Source organism: Bufo gargarizans, chromosome 6 (genome assembly GCF_014858855.1).
Source record: "Bufo gargarizans isolate SCDJY-AF-19 chromosome 6, ASM1485885v1, whole genome shotgun sequence".
Lineage (NCBI taxonomy): Eukaryota > Metazoa > Chordata > Amphibia > Anura > Bufonidae > Bufo > Bufo gargarizans.
In genome coordinates this window covers 35,369,158-35,383,592 of record NC_058085.1, presented here as the reverse complement: position 1 = coordinate 35,383,592, position 14,435 = coordinate 35,369,158, and positions in this window count along the sequence as shown.

Genomic DNA, 14,435 nt, shown 5'->3' with positions numbered 1-14,435 from the left:
TGGCAGGCGAAAATAAGAGATCAGCAATTCTGAGCAATAAATGGATGTAAAAACTGGATTTTGTAGGCTCAAATAAGAGCTTCAAAATCATAACAAAAAGTTAAAAAAAAACTTCAAAAATATATAAAAATTTAAAAAATATAAAAGTTTAAACAACCCCCTTTTCCATAGAATAAAAAATATCTAAACATCATGGGTATCACCGTGACCAAAAACACCCATACTATTAATATATAGAAATATTTTTAGAATATGGCATAACGGAAAAAAGGGTCATAATGGCCTATTTGCCATTTTCATCGCTTCTCTTAACCAAAGAAATGTAATAAAATGTGATCAAAAAGTCGCAAACACTCCAAAATGGTATCAGTAAAAACTACAGATTGTCCTGCAAAAAATTAGCCCCCATACAGTTATGGGGGTCAGAATACGGTGTTGTAAAAAAAATGTTTTTTCTCAAAGTTCAAATTTATTTTTACACTATTTAGACATAAAAACCTATACATATGTGGTATCTTTGTAATCGTACTGATCCAGAGAATAAAGGGTACTGGTCAGTTTTTCCGCAAATGGAACGCCATGGGAACAAAACTTGTAAAACAGTGGAGGAATTGATATTTTTTTCCAATTTCACACTATTTTAATTTTTTTTACCGCTTCCCACTATATATGCCATGATTAATGGTGGCATTAGAAAGTACAACTTGTCCCACAAAAAAATAATCCCTCATACAGCTATGTGAATGGAAAAATAAAAAAGTTATGACTCAAGGAAGATAGGGAAGAAAAAGGAAAAAAAACCTCTGGTATCCTAATGGGTTAAAAGTTGCCCATAATGTCCCCCATAGTGGTCCTCAGCTGTAATAATGTCACCCGCGCCCCCCCCCCCTTCCCCCCCCAGTGGCACTCGACTGTAAAGTTTGTTTTCATCCAAATAAAATCAAAAAAATCCCTCACCTCATCAACTTGCTTGTGCAGAGGCAGTCGCACCTCTATTGATTATGAAGGACCTGTGCTGAGCGCGACCGCACACTCCCATCATGATTACGTGGTGACGTCATCACACTGAGAGCAGATCCATCGGCAGTCCTTCAAAATCAAGAGAGAGCGGCTGCCTCTGCGCATACAATTAGATGAGGTGGGTGATTTATTTTTTTTACCCCCTAAAAGGCCATATTGCACTAATGTACTACTGATGCTGTTCTTCCTGTGCTAACTACTTGACCCCGAAGTAACCCTTGGAATGTCAGCAGAAAGAGCCTATGTTGCACTAGTGCTCCGGTACATTTGGTTGGCAGCGGCAGTATCCAGAACTCACAAGGGAACAAGTAACAGGGAAGGCAGCAGTACCAATGGATTGCGGATGGAGAGATGGAGATCGATTATTCTACACTTAAGTGGTCCACGTTAAAAGATCTCCTGAAAGCAAGGGGTATTCCGACCAACAACAAGAAAAAGGCTGTTCTTGTTACAGAAGTGAGGGCAGAATACCGAATGGAGGGCAGTTTGGACAGAGTGGTTCGACTAATGAACAGGAACAGTCTGAGTTCCAAAGGGAGCTACAATTCAGGCTGTCGTTTTGTGGAGAAAACTCACCAACGGCTATAATCTCCCGAACCATGACAGAAGTTCAGGAGTTTGTACTGAGACAACAGTTGTCTGCTGGAACAGTTCTATGATGGGCTAGCAACAGATATCCAAGAGTGGGTAAGGGACCGCAACCCTAGATCCCTCCATGAAGCGGCCAGGAAAGCAGATGAATATATATATTATGCTGACGACACACAAATCTACATCTCTGGTCCAGACATCACCACCTTACTATCAAGAATCCCACAATGTCTATCTTCTATATCATCCTTCTTCACCTTTCGCTTTCTACAACTTAACATGGATAAAACAGAATTCATCATCTTTCCCCCATCTTGCTCAACCCCCCCCAACAGACCTATCTATCAGGATCAATGGCAGCACACTATCCCCAGTCAACCAAGTGCGCTGCCTTGGAATGACCTTGGATTTTGCCCTTTCCTTCCGACCGCACATCCAAGCCCTTTCCACTACCTGCCGCCTCCAACTCAAAAACATCTTCCGCATCCGTGCATTCCTTAACTTTGAATCTGTGAATATGCTTGTACATGCCCTCATCATCTCCCACCTAGACTACTGCAACACTCTCCTCTGTGGCCTTCCATCTAGCACTCTCACACCCCTCCAATCTATCCTCAACTCTGCTGCCCGACTAATTCACCTCTCACCCTATTACTCCTCTGCTAATCCCTTCACTGGCTCCCCATTGCCCATCAAATTCACTTTAAAGTACTAACAAATACATACAAGGCCATCCATAACCTGTCCTCTCCCTACATCTCTGAGCTACTTTCCCGATATATCCCCACACGCACTCTCCGATCCTCACAAGACCTCCTTCTCTCCTCTTATCATATCTTCCCACAATCGCCTCCAAGGCTTCTCCTGCACATCCTCCATACTCTGGAACTCTCTACCCCAACATATCAGACTCTCACCTACAGTGGAATCCTTCAAAAGAAACCTGAAAACCCACCTCTTTAGACAAGCCTACAACCAGTGACCCTGCTGCCTCTATACCGTCATGACCAACTTAACCCTCTCCTACTGTGTCCTTCTCCCATACCATGTAGATTGTAAGCCCTCACGGGCAGGACCCTCTCTCCTTCTGTACCAGTTTGTAACTCGTTTTGTTTATGATTAGAAGAATTGTCTGTATTATGTATGTATACCTCTACTCATATGTACAGCGCTATGGAATGAACCGTAGACCCAATAAAAATGAAAATTTTGAATGAACCGTAAACCCAATTGTGGCTGTAAACTACTGTACGGCCACACAGCGGGTTCGTAGAGTGAAAGGTGCGCCGTTTGGTTTTTGGAAGGCTGATTTTTATGGACCGGTTTATTTACACCATGTCCCATTTGAAGCCCCCCTGATGCACCCCTAGAGTAGAAAATCCCTAAAAGTGACCCCATCTAAGAAACTACACCCCTCAAGGTATTCAAAACTGATTTTACATACGTCGTTAACCCCTTTAGGTGTTGCACAAGAGTTATTGGCAAATGGGGATGAAATTTGCAAATTCCATATTTTTTGCCTAATTTTCCATTTTAACCAATTTTTTCCACTAACAAAGCAAGGGTTAACAGCCAAACAAGACTGTATCTTTATTGCCCTGACTCTGCCGTTTACAGAAACATCCAATATGTGGCCGTAAACTCCTGTACGGGCACACAGAGGGGCGTAGAGTGAAAGGTGCGCCGTTTGGTTTTTGGAGGGCTGATTTTTATGGAACGGTTTATTTACACTGTGTCCTGTTAAACCCCCCTGATGCATCCCTGGAGTAGAAACTCCCTAAAAGTGACCCCATCTATGAAACTACACCCCTCAAGGTATTCAAAACTGATTTTACATATGTTGTTAACCCTTTAGGTGTTGCATAAGAGTTATTGGCCCGCTTGGAGGGCACATACTGGCGGAAAATTAGTCTCCCCTTGAACACAATGAGAGACTCATCAACCGCGACCTCCCTTCCAGGTACATAGGCCTCCATGAATTTGGCCCCAAAGTGATCGATGACCGCAGGGCCGGCCTTAGGTGTTCAGGCGCCCTGTGCGAGCTAACCTTGTGGCGCCCCCCCCCCCAAAAAAAAAAAAAAAAAAATGCTTGTTGCTGGCATCATGGCATAGGCTGGCTGACTATCCAACCAAGTAGTTACCAGCCCTCACACCCCAAAGGCCGGTGTAATGTTATACTTCCCTAGTTCGTGAGATTTCCCTACCCTCGTCACTTCCGGTCGCACCGGACATGACGTGAGGAGGTGTGCAGCATCGCGCAGGCGCACAACGACAGGTTAGGGAAATTTCACAGCAGCGCATGCGCCAGGAGCCTCGCCGGCGGTTAGGGTAGGGAAAAACTATGGGCCAATGCGCAGTGATCAGATGGATGTTTTCAGCTGAACACCGGCCGACACTGCGCATGCACCGGGAGCCTCACCAGCGGTTAGGGAAGGGAAAAATTTACGTACGGGCCAGTGCTTTTTCCCTACCCTAACCGCTGGTGAGGCTCCCAGCGCATGTCGGCCGGTGTCCAGCTGAGAAAATTAGTTTCCAATGTAGTATTAATAACTAAACAATTAAATAATAAACATATTGCATTGTCTACTTACCACCAGGACAATAAGATGATCTGGACTCTGGCTGCAGTCTGGCTCTGGGGACTCCATTGTCACTCTCATTATTCCCCCCCCATTACTCTCATTATTCTCCCCCCATCACTCTCATTATTTTCCCCCCATCACTCTCATTATTCTCCCCCCCCATCACTCTCATTATTCTCCCCCCCCATCACTCTCATTATTCTCCCCCCCCCCTCACTCTCATTATTCTCCCACCCCCCTCACTCTCATTATTCTCCCACCCCCCTCACTCTCATTATTCTCCCACCCCCCTCACTCTCATTATTCCCCCCCCCATCACTCTCATTATTCCCCCCCCCCATCACTCTCATTATTCTCCCCCCATCACTCTCATTATTCTCCCCCCCCCCATCACTCTCATTATTCTCCCCCCCCCCCATCACTCTCATTATTCTCCCCCCCCATCACTCTCATTATTCTCCCCCCCCATCACTCTCATTATTCTCCCCCCCATCACTCTCATTATTCTCCCCCCCCTCACTCTCATTATTCCCCCCCCCCATCACTCTCATTATTTCTCCCCCCCCATCACTCTCATTATTTCTCCCCCCCCATCACTCTCATTATTTCTCCCCCCCCCATCACTCTCATTATTTCTTCCCCCCCATCACTCTCATTATTTCTCCCCCCCCCCATCACTCTCATTATTTCTCCCCCCCCATCACTCTCATTATTTCTCCCCCCCCATCACTCTCATTATTTCTCCCCCCCCCATCACTCTCATTATTTCTCCCCCCCCCCATCAATCACTCTCATTATTTCTCCCCCCCCCATCACTCTCATTATTTCTCCCCCCCCCCCCATCACTCTCATTTCTACCTCTAGTGTAGCGTGGCCGAGCTCTGTTCGATCCGCGGTACAGGAGCATTTGTTTCCTGTACCCGGCCGGACTGACAGGAAGTGCACACTAAGTGAGCACTTCCTGTCAGTCCGGCCGGGTACAGGAAACAAAAGCTCCTGTACCGCGGATCGAACAGAGCTCGGCCACGCTACACTAACAGCACACAGCAGGCGCAGGCAGGCTCAGCCACTCAGGCGGCGCAGAATGAGGGGCGCCGCCAGCCGCCCGCCGCCCGAATTTTTTTTTTTTTAAACCGCAACGTGCGCCCCCTGCTGAATACAGGGGAGGGGGAGATGGAGGGGGCGGGGGCCCGCCCGCCCCGTGGGAAAACATAAGTGCCGCCTCACCTGCCCATATTACATTGCGGGCTGTCGGCCGCCCGGCGCCCCTGTTGCTATGGCGCCCTGTGCGGCCGCACAGCCCGCACACCCCAAAGGCCGGCCCTGGATGACCGGCCGTGTCTTATACAGACGGTCATAGGCAGGATCACCTTGGGGGGGACATGCTGCATTATCGGAATAATGCAGACATTTCCAGATGGCCTCAAACCGGGAGCGTGTCATGGCCGTACTGTAAAGTGGGGTCTGGTATAGGATGTCCCCACTCCAGTAATGCCTGACACTGGGTTTCTTGACCAGGCCCATATGCAGCACGAGGCCCCAAAATGTCCTCATTTCGGCTGCACTGACCGGCGTCCAGCCACCGGGCCTGGCCAAAAAGGAGCCCGGGTGTTGAGCAACGAACTGTTGGGCGTACAGGTTTGTCTGCTCCACCATCAGATTTAGGCCTCATGCACACGACCGTTGTGTGCATCCGTGGCCATTGTGCTGTTTTCTGTTTTTTTCGCGGACCCATTGACTTTCAATAGGTCCGTGGAAAAATCGGAAAATGCACCGTTTTGCAGCCGAGACCGTGATCCGTGTATCCTGTCCGTCAAAAAAATATGACCTGTCCTATTTTTTTGACGGACAACGGTTCACGGACTCATTCAAGTCAATGGGTCCGTGAAAGAACACGGATGCACACAAGATTGGCGTCCGTTATCCGTGGCCGTAGGTTACTTTCATACAGACGGATCCGAAGATCCGTCTGCATAAAAGCTTTTTCAGAGCTGAGTTTTCACTTTGTGAAAACTCAGATCCGACAGTATATTCTAACACAGAGGCGTTCCCATAGTGATGGGGACGCTTCAGGTTAGATTAGAATATACTAAAAGAACTGTGTACATGACTGCCCCCTGCTGCCTGGCAGACCCCCCCCCTCTGTAGTTAATACATTGGTGGCCAGTGCGGCCGCCCCCCCTCCCTCCCCTGTAGTTAACTCATTGGTAGCCAGTGGGGCCCCCCCCTCCCTCCCCTGTAGTTAACTCGTTGGTAGCCAGCTCCCCCCCTCCCTCCCCTGTAGTTAACTTGTTGGTGGCCAGCCCCCCCTCCCTCCCCTGTAGTTAACTCGTTGGTGGCCAGCCCCCCCTCCCTCCCCTGTAGTTAACTCGTTGGTAGCCAGTGGGCCCCCCCTCCCTCCCCTGTAGTTAACTCATTGGTAGCCAGTGGGCCCCCCCTCCCTCCCCTGTAGTTAACTCGTTGGTGGCCAGCCCCCCCTCCCTCCCCTGTAGTTAACTCATTGGTGGCCAGTGGGCCCCCCCTCCCTCCCCTGTAGTTAACTCGTTGGTGGCCAGTGGGCCCCCCCCCTCCCTCCCCTGTAGTTAACTCGTTGGTGGCCAGTGGGCCCTCTCCCCTTACTCCCCCTCCTAATTAAAATCTCCCCCCCTATCATTGGTGGCAGTGGAGAGTACAGATGGGAGTCCCAGTTTAATCGCTGGGGCTCCGATCGGTAACCATGGCAACCGGGACGCTACTGCAGTCCCGGTTGTCATGGTTACTTAGCAATTTGTAGAAGCATCATACTTACCTGCGAGCTGCGATGTCTGTGTCCGGCCGGGAGCTCCTCCTACTGGTAAGTGACAGATCATTAGGCAATGCACCGCACAGACCTGTCACTTACCAGTAGGAGGAGCTCCCGGCCGGACACAGACATCGCAGCTCGCAGGTAAGTATGATGCTTCTACAAATTGCTAAGTAACCATGGCAACCGGGACTGCAGTAGCGTCCCGGTTGCCATGGTTACCCATCGGAGCCCCAGCGATTAAACTGGGACTCCGATCGGTACTCTCCACTGCCACCAATGATAGGGGGGGAGATTTTAATTAGGAGGGGGAGGGAGGGGAGAGGGCCCACTGGCCACCAATGAGTTAACTACAGGGGAGGGAGGGGCCCACTGGCCACCAACGAGTTAACTACAGGGGAGGGAGGGGGGGCCACTGGCTACCAATGAGTTAACTACAGGGGAGGGAGGGGGGGCCAGCCGCACTGGCCACCAATGAGTTAACTACAGGGGGGGAGGGGGGGCGGCCGCACTGGCCACCAATGAGTTAAAAACAGGGGGGGGGTCTGCCCCCTGCTGCCTGGCAGCACCTGCCAGGCAGCAGGGGGCAGTCATGTACACAGTTTTTTAGTATATTCTAACCTGAAGCGTCCCCGTCACCATGGGAACGCCTCTGTGTTAGAATATACTGTTGGATCTGAGTTTCACGATCTAGCTCATATCCGACAGTATATTCTAACATAGAGGCGTTCCCATGGTGAATGGTGATGGGGACGCTTCAAGTTAAAATATACTATCGGATTGGAGAAAACTCCGATCCGATGGTATAAAAGGGACTCCTGACTTTACATTAAAAGTCAATGGGGGACGGATCCGTTTGCAATTGCACCATATTGTGTCAACGTCAAACGGATCCGTCCCCATTGACTTGCATTGTAATTCAGGACGGATCCGTTTGGCTCCGCACGGCCAGGCGGACACCAAAACGACTTTTTTTTTCATGTCCGTGGATCCTCCAAAAATCAAGGAAGACCCACGGACGAAAAAACAGTCACGGATCACGGACCTACGGACCCAGTTTTTGCAGACCGTGTCGTGTGCATGAGGCCTTACCAGTGTAGTCTGGATTTCTGATTGGCCTACAAAATCAGGAATCACGGGTTCGTATCACTCTGGGTTACACCAGACTAGTTCACCGGGAGGGTGCTCCGGTGGATTTAACTGGTGGGCCGGAAAACCAGTACGAGCCCCAGAGCTGCTCGTACTAGTGTGGGCCACAGGATCCCTAACACGGCGGTCCCCTTGCTCCGCCTGGCAGCGTCTCCGCCACCTTGGGGGCTCATAATCATCGCTAAATGATGAGGAGGACGCGGATGACAACAGGAATATGAGGTCATCCTCGTCCTCACTGGGACTCTCGGAGTCGGAGGCAAGCTGGGCGTATGCCTCCTCGGCCGAGAACGTCCGGCGGGCCATAGGGGAGTGTGTGTCTGCGTGTATATGTGCGTGTGTGTAACTCTTTATTTGGTGTGCGTGTGTGTGGGGGCACGGGTGTTCACAAACTCACCCTAAAACTAACAGAAAATAAAATAAAAAACTAACAAAAAAAAAGGCCGAAAAATGTGGGAAAAAATAATTCAAAACCGCTGATCAACCGTCCGAAGTTGATCAGCGGTGGGGTGTGCGATGCGCTAACAGTGACCGGACACTAAGAGTGCCGGCCACAGTCAGCTTACACAAAAAAAAAAAACTGCACCCCAAAAAAGTTGGGGGGGGGGGGGGGCAAGCAGCAGCACGCCTGGGGGGTCTAGGGTCACACAGCTGTGCTGTGGACCCCAGACACCCTAACTTAGGGTGATGCAATAAAAGTTTTACAAACTAACTTTCCCTTTTTTTTCCCTGCCTAACCCAAACTTTCCCTATGCTTTCCCTATGTACCTGAAGTTCAGATGGGGCACAGATCAGGTCCTGGGGGGCACAGATGGGGTGATGCTGGCACCAATGGATGACACGTGCAGGCAGCTCCTCTCTCCTCCGGCTCTGGAACATAAAAGGAGGAGGAGAGGAGCACCTGTATCTTTTGAATCTCCTGCCGGCCCGCCCACCAACCAATCAGAGGCGATGTCACCATCATCACCATCCTGTTACGGGTTATCGGGTCTTCAGAGACCCGAATAACCCAGAAACGCAGAAAACCGCAGGTCTGAATTGACCTGCGGTTTTCTGCGATCGCATACATGGGGGGGTCACAGGACCCCCCGGCGCATTTGCCCCAAGTGCCTGCTCAATGATTTGAGCAGGCACGGGCTTACGATCACCGCCTGCCGCGCGGCGGTGATCGAAAATACACAGGGCGTACATGTACGCCCTGTGTCCTTAAGTACCAGGACATAAGGGCGTACCTGTATGCCCTGTGTCCTGAAGAGGTTAAAGAAGTCAGTTCAGTCATTGCTGTGCCCCTGTTTAAAATTTAAAACAATTTTCTAGGGACTGGTACAGTGCCAAGTGACTGGGTATATAGTTTGTAATTGGATTGAAAACTGGCTGAAGGACCGTGTCCAGAGAGTTGTGGTCAATGATTCCTATTAAGAATGGTCCTGGGTTATAAGTGGTGTACCCCAAGGTTCAGTGCTGGGCCCTCTATTATTTAATTTATTTATTAATGATATTGAGGACTGGATTAATAGCACCATTTCTATTTTTGCAGATGACACTAATCTATGTAGTACTGTGCAGTCTATGGAAGATGTCCATAAACTACAAGTTGACTTAAACACTCTGAGTGATTGGGCATCAACTTGGCAAATGAGGTTCAATGTGGACAAATGTAAAGTTCTGCATCTTGGTAGTAATAATCTCTGTGCTTCATATGTCCTAGGTGATGTAACACTGGGGGAGTCACTTATAGAGAAGGATTTGGGTGTCCTTGCAGATGGTAGAATAAATAACAGCATACAATGTCAATCAGCTGCTTCTAAGGCCACCAGGATATTGTCATGCATTAAACGAAACATGGACTTGCGGGGCAGGGATGTAATATTACCACTTTACAAAGCGCTGGTGCGGCCTCATCTGGAATACGCAGTCCAGTTCTGGGCACCAGTCCATAGAAAGGACGCACTGCAGCTGGAAAAAGTACAGAGGAGAGCGACTAAACTGATAAGGGGCATGGAGGGTCTTAGTTATGAAGAAAGATTAAGAGAAAAACATTTATTTAGTCTTGAGAAGAGACATCTAAGGGGGGACATGATTAACCTGTACAAATATATAAATGGGCCATACAAAAAATACAGAGAAAAACTGTTCCATGTGAAATGCCCTCAAAAGACAAGGGGGCACTGCCTCCGACTGGAGAAGAAAAAGTTCAGTCTCCAGAAGCGTCAAAGCTTCTTTACTGTAAGACCTGTGAGGCTGTGGAATAGACTTCCTCAGGACGTGGTCACAGCAGGAACAGTGGACAGTTTTAAAAAGGGTTTAGATGAATTTTTAAAAGTAAATGACAATTAATGCTTATGAAAATGTGTAGAAATCTGAGTCTCACTTCCTGCTGGGATTCACGTCCCCACCTATCCCTTGATGGATTAATTAAAAGAATATACTTAATCACCAGTCCGCAAAAATGCTGCAGGTCCGTGGAGTGTTGTGGGGTAGATTACACTTTCAAGGAATGTACATAAAAAGTCCGGACCGCGCGTGTCATAAATATAAGGTATAAAACAGTTTTTTTCCTTCTTCCTCCCTTCAAAAAGTTACCAAGGTCTGCAGATCTCCTACTAGTGGAAATCCTGCAGCTTACAAAGAAAAACAATAGGGTAGATCGAGCGTATCACAGGTTTCCTCTGCAATTTAGTTGGTTCTCCGCAGGGAAGGTGCACGTTCACACACTGTTACGCAGGGTTCAACCACGGACTTGATTACAGCATACACCTGGTGGATTAATGTCTTTTTTTTTACTGTATTAACTATGTAACATGCAGCGATCTCCTCCACAGTATGGAGAGCAGCGATCACTATGCCATGTCTCGTCCACATACAGCAGACTGTGATTACACGGCGCAATATATTGCCGGCAAATGATGACTTTTAAACCTTTTGAAAAATGCAAATTTTCAGATGAACAAACCTTTTCTTGTTTATTGGGTAATCGGGGAAGTATTACACTGCCAGATCATCGCCAACTGCACACAGATGATATTCATTTGCTGCTTCTTTGTGTCTTTCGGCCTCTTCACGTGACCTGGGTCTTCTGTAAACCCCAGTAATGTCTGCAGGGATTTCTCTGCACAGGCCGGACCTTCCTGCAGAAACTCAGACATGTGAATGCGCCGCCGACTATAATGTGTCCGTGTTCTGCTGTCTAAATGGGCACTAAGAGCTGTGTGTGTATAATGTACAGTGCAGAGCTGTGTGTATAATGTACAGTGCAGAGCTGTGTGTATAGTGTACAGTGCAGAGCTGTGTGTATAATGTACAGTGCAGAGCTGTGTGTATAATGTACAGTGCAGAGCTGTGTGTGTATAATGTACAGTGCAGAGCTGTGTGTATAATGTACAGTGCAGAGCTGTGTGTATAGTGTACAGTGCAGAGCTGTGTGTATAATGTACAGTGCAGAGCTGTGTGTATAATGTACAGTGCAGAGCTGTGTGTGTATAATGTACAGTGCAGAGCTGTGTGTGTATAATGTACAGTGCAGAGCTGTGTGTGTATAATGTACAGTGCAGAGCTCTGTGTATAGTGTACAATGCAGGCTGTGTGTGTATAATGTACGGCGCAGAGCTGTGTGTAATGTACAGTGCAGAGCTGTGTGTATAATGTACAGTGCAGAGCTGTGTGTATAATGTACAGCGCAGAGCTGTGTGTGTATAATGTACAGTGCAGAGCTATGTGTGTATAATGTACAGTGCAGAGCTGTGTGTGTATAATGTACAGTGCAGAGCTATGTGTGTATAATGTACAGTGCAGAGCTGTGTGTGTATAATGTACAGTGCAGAGCTGTGTGTATAATGTACAGTGCAGAGCTGTGTGTGTATAATGTACAGATCAGAGCAGTGTATAATGTACAGTGCAGAGCTGTGTGTATAATGCGCAGTGCAGAGCTGTGTGTGTATAATGTACAGTGCAGAGCTGTGTGTATAATGTACAGTGCAGAGCTGTGTGTGTATAATGTACAGTGCAGAGCTGTGTGTATAATGCGCAGTGCAGAACTGTGTGTGTATAATGTACAGTGCAGAGCTGTGTGTATAATGTACACTGCAGAGCTGTGTATGTATAATGTACAGTGCAGAGCTGTGTGTATAATGTACAGTACAAAGCTGTGTGTGTGTATAATGTACAGTGCAGAGCTGTGTATAATGTACAGTGCAGAGCTGTGTGTATAATGTACAGTGCAGAGCTGTGTGTGTATAATGTACAGTGCAGAGCTGTGTGTGTGTGTATAATGTACAGTGCAGAGCTATGTGTGTATAATGTACAGTGCAGAGCTGTGTGTGTATAATGTACAGTGCAGAGCTATGTGTGTATAATGTACAGTGCAGAGCTGTGTGTGTATAATGTACAGTGCAGAGCTGTGTGTGTATAATGTACAGTGCAGAGCTGTGTGTATAATGTACAGTGCAGAGCTGTGTGTGTGTATAATGTACAGTGCAGAGCTGTGTATAATGTACAGTGCAGAGCTGTGTGTATAATGTACAGTGCAGAGCTGTGTGTGTGTGTATAATGTACAGTGCAGAGCTGTGTGTATAATGTACAGTGCAGAGCTGTGTGTGTATAATGTACAGTGCAGAGCTGTGTGTATAATGTACAGTGCAGAGCTGTGTGTGTGTATAATGTACAGTGCAGAGCTGTGTATAATGTACAGTGCAGAGCTGTGTGTATAATGTACAGTGCAGAGCTGTGTGTGTATAATGTACAGTGCAGAGCTGTGTGTGTATAATGTACAGTGCAGAGCTGTGTGTGTATAATGTACAGTGCAGAGCTGTGTGTATAATGTACAGTGCAGAGCTGTGTGTGTATAATGTACAGTGCAGAGTTATGTGTGTGTAATGTACAGTGCAGAGCTGTGTGTGTATAATGTACAGTGCAGAGCTGTGTGTGTATAATGTACAGTGCAGAGCTGTGTGTGAATAATGTACAGTGCAGAGCTGTGTGTATAATGTACAGTGCAGAGCTGTGTGTGTATAATGTACAGTGCAGAGCTGTGTATAATGTACAGTGCAGAGCTGTGTGTATAATGTACAGTGCAGAGCTGTGTGTGTATAATGTACAGTGCAGAGCTCTGTGTATAATGTACAGTGCAGAGCTATGTGTATAATGTATAGTGCAGAGCTGTGTGTATAATGTACGGTGCAGAGCTGTGTGTATAATGTACAGTGCAGAGCTGTGTGTATGATGTACAGTGCAGAGCTGTGTGTGTATAATGTACAGTGCAGAGCTCTGTGTATAATGTACAGTGCAGAGCTATGTGTGTAATGTACAGTGCAGAGCTGTGTGTATAATGTACAGTGCAGAGCTGTGTGTATAATGTACAATGCAGAGCTGTGTGTATGATGTACGGTGCAGAGCTGTATGTGTATAATGTACAGTGCAGAACTGTGTGTATAATGTACAGTGCAGAGCTGTGTGTGTATAGTGTACAGTGCATAGCTGTGTGTATAATGTACAGTGCAGAGCTGTGTGTGTATAATGTACAGTGCAGAGCTGTGTGTATAATGTACAGTGCAGAGCTGTGTGTGTATAATGTACAGTGCAGAGTTGTGTGTATAGTGTACAGTGCAGAGCTGTGTGTATAATGTACAGTGCAGAGCTGCGTGTGTATAATGTACAGAGCAGAGATGTGTGTATAATGTACAGTGCAGAGCTGTGTGTATAATGTACAGTGCAGAGCTGTGTCTATAATGTACAGTGCAGAGCTGTGTGTATAATGTACAGTGCAGAGCTGTGTGTATAATGTACAGTGCAGAGCTGTGTGTGTATAATGTACAGTGCAGAGATGTGTGTATAATGTACAGTGCAGAGCTGTGTGTATAATGTACAGTGCAGAGCTGTGTGTGTATAATGTACAGTGCAGAGCTGTGTGTATAATGTACAGTGCAGAGTTGTGTGTATAGTGTACAGTGCAGAGCTGTGTGTATAATGTACAGTGCAGAGCTGTGTGTGTATAATGTACAGAGCAGAGATGTGTGTATAATGTGCAGAGCTGTGTGTATAATGTACAGTGCAGAGCTGTGTGTATAATGTACAGTGCAGAGCTGTGTGTATAATGTACAGTGCAGAGCTGTGTGTGTATAATGTACAGTGCAGAGCTGTGTGTATAATGTGCAGTGCAGAGCTGTGTGTGTATAATGTACAGTGCAGGGCAGTGTGTGTATAATGTACAGTGCAGAGCTGTATGTGTATAATGTACAGTGCAGAGCTGTGTGTAAAATGTAAAGTGCAGAGCTGTGTGTATAATGTACAGTGCAGAGCTGTGTGTGTATAATGTA